Genomic DNA, 5,455 nt, shown 5'->3' on the forward strand with positions numbered 1-5,455 from the left:
GACATTTCACCTTTTTTGAAACAAGAAAACCACTCATAGACTTGAATTTTTTCTATAGCATTGTCCTTGTAAGCTGTGTTCAACATCACAACAGTTTCTCTGACATTTTTATGGAGCAGGAAACTAAATTTCACAGTCATACACTGTTATCTTAAATTTGCCATCACAAAAAACAAGGTTTGAGTGAAACTGCTTTTACGAAAAAATTCACTCTGACCAGAGAGAACCTTCCCAGGCAATGCCACTAGGTGCACTAACTCAGAGAGGTGCTCCATGTTTGCCTAGCAGGAAAAATGTGTACTATGAAAACTCCGCCCAGTAGAGCTTTTCTCCATTTGGTGGTGGTGGTATTTGCTCATATATATTGTGATAAAACCAAACCTAGGGTTTCCTAGACTGTAAATCTTTACAGAAGCAAACTTCCTCATTTTTCTCCCATGGTGGATTTGAACCTTTTGGTTGGTAGCAGAGCACTTTAACCACTGTGCCATTACGTATTCTTATATGGTGATAAATGCTATTGATAAAAGAAACTATAGAGCAGTGTAAAAGGGATTGCAAGTGCTAGGGGAGGACATTAGTTATAGTTTTTCTGCAGGTTTTTAACACCAATATTTTAATGTGAACACTATCAAACCTATAGGAAAAGCTAATGAGTTTTACTGTGAATACCAAATTCTCTATCACCTAGATTCTACAGTCAATATTTTGCTATATTTACTTTATGACTTACCTATCTTATCTCTCCAATTTTTTTTTAAAAAATGAATGTTTACAAACATTTAGAAAAGTGGAAAGAATAGTATAATAAACATCTGTATATTCTCTTAATAGAGTCAAAATCGGTAATGTTTTGTTATATTTGCTTTCTCTCTCTCTCTGGATAGATACTCATTTTTTTTCTGAACCATTTAGAAGTAAATTGCAGACTTCATTACACTTTGCCCCTAGATACATCCCTTAGGAATAAAGACATTAATTTCCCCACATAACCTCAACATTGTCATGATACCTAAGAAAATTAACTATAATTTCATATAGTCCAAAATGCAGGCTATATTAGAATTTTTTCAAAATTGGTCTCTCATATTTAAAAAAATCAGAATTCAATTGAGGTTCTCACTTTACATTTATTTCTTCAATATCTTTTACTCTAGAACAATCCCAAGAATCCTTTAAAACTTTTTATTTTAAAATACAAATGTACAGGAGGTTGCAAAGATACATTGAGATCTATATCAGATGATGTTATACAACCATAATAGGTCAGAAAACTCAAAAAGAGAAGAAAAAAAGTCTATATTTCCCCATATTTTGTGCCCTTCACCCAGTTTCTCCCAACTATTACATCTTACCTAATTATAGTAAATATCAAAACCAGAAAATTGACATTGGTATAATGTGTGCATAGGTTTATGTCATTTTATTATATGTGGAGATTTTTTTAACAACTACTTGTGGTAGTTATATAATCTGTTGTCAATTTGAGAAGATTATGAGTGAAGGGGTGGGGTCTATCCTGTCAATCATTGTATAGCCAATAAGGCCTCTGTGTAGGCATGGCCTTCTCCTGAGAATTCTGGGAACGTCTATATTTCCTTCTTAGAGGCGGGTGACACTCTTTCTCTCCTCACTCCCTGAGAGACACTCTACTGACAAGACTCTTGGCACTACGCTGAGAGACCCTATGCCCTGGGAATTGGAGGAGTCACGTGGAGACCCCTGCCAGTGCTGAGATGCTTCTACTGCCACTGGATCCACAAGACTTTGCACCCACTGGCCTGTGATCTTCCTGCATTCTGCGTCATTGGATGTGTTCTGTGAGTCTGAAGAGGATTTTATAGATTGGTATTGGACATATGGGCTAATATCAGACTTATGGATTTGATCTGGACTGGGCTGGGATGTTTTCTCAATATTCAACTGCTCTTGTATATAAAGCTCTTTTTTATACACATATGAGTGGCTATGGATTTGTTTCTCTAGTCTACCCAGATTAACACACCACTGCAACAAAAAGCAAAATAATTTCATCACAGATTACTGGTTTAGACATTAACCAGGTTAAGTGTAGAACCCTTAACTCTCTTTAAGTTTGTTTATCCTCCCCTTTTGATACTATGATTGTCTTCAATATTTCTCTACATACATTGAGATCTATATCAGATGATGTTATACAACCATAATAGGTCAGAAAACTCAAAAAGAGAAGAAAAAAAGTCTATATTTCCCAATATTTTTGCTCCTTCTATTCTTTCTTCTTTACTGATGTTTCAATATTCCTTATTCTTACCATTTCCTTTGTGGTTTAAGAACTTGTTTTAGTCATTCTTTTATTGTGCGTCTACTGGCAATACATTCTCTTAGCTTCCCTTATTCTGATAATTTTTTATTTTCTTTTCATTTTTAAATGATATTTACAAAAGATACAGAGCTCAGATCTAGCAATTCCTTTCTTTCAGCACTTAAAATATACCCCGGCCCATCCTTTTAGCTTCTATGGTTTCTGATGAGAAATTGCCTGCCATTCAAATTATTTTTCTCCTTTGGATAAAGTGTCATTTATCTACCCTTGCTTTAAGAATTTTTTTTTTGGGGGGAGTATTGTTTTTGATCATTCTTTTCTAGAAATTTGATTTTTGTGTATTTGGGGGTGATTTCTTTAAGTTTACCCTGTTTGGGGTTCATTTAGCTTCTTGAATCTTTAGGCTTGTGTCTTTTACCAATGTGGGAAAACTTAGCCACTATTTCTTTTAAAAATAGTTTTGTTGGCATAAGCTTCACATATCATAGAATTTAATCATTCAATCATATTAAGAAGAGTTATGCAATCATCACGACAATGAATTTCCGAACATTTTCTTCTTATACTCATTGTTGTGATTTCCCCATTCCCCCTCATCCTCCACTGCCATCCCCTTAGGTAATTATTAACCCAGTTACTGTATCTATAGATATACCTATCCTAGATTACATATACAGAAATATTACAAAATACAAAAAAGGTGCAAAGAAACAAACAAGCACCAATGACTAGACAAAACAGAAAAACCCAATCAAAGGAAAGCAGAAAATATTAAACACTGAACCAACTCTAAAATGAGTCAAAAGGGATATCAAAAGATAAAGTATTACATTTTAACTTAACTATATCTGCTATAATCAAGTTTGCAATCCTCTGTTTCTGATAGCAAGACTAGACACATACCTCAACTATATTCAGAGGAGATTAAATGGAGGCTTAATTCATGTGTGGACCCTGCAAATGGATTTGGGCCTTCAACTGTCATCCATAGCCTCTGCAAACCACGTGTTCACAATTGAAATTCTGATACCATTCCCTCATCCAGATGTGGATTTTATTATTTACAATCTTTGTATCAGACAGGCTAGTGTAGTTCTTCCATGTGGACTTAGTTAATGCCTTGCATTACGTGACCTCAAAAACTAATACACAGCCACAGTAGTCAAAACAGTGATTGATCATAGATCAATGGACATGTTAGAGACCCCAGAAATAAATGCAACCACCTACAGACAACGGATTTTAAACAAAGGACAAAAAAAATTAAATGAGAAAGGACACCCTCTTCCACAAATTATGCTAGAAAAAAAATGGAATGAAACAGTACTTTTACCTTATCCCATGCACAAAAATAAACTCAAGATAGATTAGAAATATACATGTAGACTCCAGAGCTAAAAGGATCATCAATGAGAAAATTAGATCTCTTCCACTGCCATTTTAAATCCAGCTCCATACAACCCTCTGCTGCTGCTAGCTACTGTGTGATAGGTAGGTTTATTGTGCCAACCTGGCCAATGAACACATGTGGGATTAATTGAAGGGCAGAGAGACAAATGGCTTGGTGAGCCTTTCCTTTCTTGTCTCTTGTTCTTTGATCTTCGGACCAGTGTGCAGCTGCCTTAGCTGGTTCTATGCCTCAACTTGCAAGCTACACTACCTGTGGGACACGCAACCCATGGACGGTGTCACTGTAGTTTGAGGTTCCTTCAAGATCTGCTTTGCCACACTACATCGCATGAGCTGGGGACTGTCAAACCCTGTCATCTGGCTGACTATTGGTGATCTGCCTTGTTTGCTGCCTGGGGCTGGATTGCCTGAATTGCTCTGCAGAGAACTCAGCTGTCTGCTTCCATGACTTGCACCCGGTGGCCCTCAAGACTTGAAAGACTGCCAGTGTATTAGCTGTCTCATGGAAGTGAGTTGCACTGAGCCATTTGTACTACTCTATAGACTAATTAACTGTTTATTTTGTATGTTGTATATCTATCTATCTATATAAATATATATAAAACCATAAATGTCCTGGTTTTGTTTCTCTAGAGCATCCTGTGTAATATATACCATTTCGACTCAGACTCTGCCACAATGGAGGACATAATTAAGCACAGCAATACAGAGGCATTTGCAGAGGATTCCAAGATAAATGTGAGCAAGAATCAGAAGGATGACTGTAAATGTGAACTGGAGGTGTGGGCTGGGATACAAGCAAGAAAGATCTGATTGAGTATGTGTCTGTTTGGAGAGGTTGTAGACTGGATATTCAAGAGGATTTGGATTGTGCTTTTTAAAGATGCTGCTAGTGTTGAGAAGGCTTTGGAACTGAAAGAACACAAACTACAGGGCAAATTGATAGACCCCCCAATAAGGCCAAAGCTTTCAAGGGGAAAGAAGCCCCCAAAAGGTTTTGGGGGGTGGATTGAGCCCAGATACTTCTGAAGAGCAGATTAAAGACTATTTTGGAGGCTTCAGAGAGATCGAGAATATTGAACCTTCCATTGACAGAAAAAAATAAAAGAAGAGGATTTTGTTTTATCACAGATATAGATGAAAAGGCAGTAAAGCGGCTTTTAGAAAGAAGATACCACCAAAATAGTTCTGAAATGTGTGAAATTAAAGTTGCACAGCCCAAAGAGGTATATAGGTAGCAGTAACAACAACAGAAAGAAGGAAGAGGGTGCTGCTTCTGGTGGTTGAGGTGGTACTAAAGTTCATGGGTGAGGTCAGGGCCAAAACTGGAACCTAGGACTTAATAACTATTATGATCAAAGATGGTGGTGATCAGAACTTTAATGGCTATCGTGGATATGATTATACTGAGTAAAACTGGGAACTATTTATATGGACAGGGATATGCATACTACAGCAAGGCATCTCAAGGGGGTTGCAATCACGTAAACAACGACCAGCCATACTAAAGGAGGACATTAGAGAAAACAAGAGGACATCCTAAAGCAGTGGTTCTCAACCTTCCTAATGCCGTGACCCTTTACCACAGTTCCTCATGTTGTGGTGACCCCAAACCATAAAATTATTTTCATTGATACTCCATAACTGTAATTTTGCTACTGTTACGAATCAGACGACCCCTGTGAAAGGGTCCTTAGACCCCAAAAGGGGTCGTGACCCACAGATTGAGAACCACTGTCC

The 5,455-nt window shown here is 37.2% G+C and overlaps 1 pseudogene; it reads left to right on the forward strand.

Moving 5' to 3' along the window:
- The first annotated feature begins 4,393 nt into the window (after positions 1–4,393).
- LOC101660647 lies at positions 4,394–5,223 on the forward strand (annotated as a pseudogene).
- Positions 5,224–5,455: the final 232 nt, after the last annotated feature.

The sequence above is a fragment of the Echinops telfairi genome, unplaced genomic scaffold, assembly GCF_000313985.2.
Source record: "Echinops telfairi isolate 266 unplaced genomic scaffold, ASM31398v2 ScPeMD7_7415;HRSCAF=8453, whole genome shotgun sequence".
NCBI lineage: Eukaryota > Metazoa > Chordata > Mammalia > Afrosoricida > Tenrecidae > Echinops > Echinops telfairi.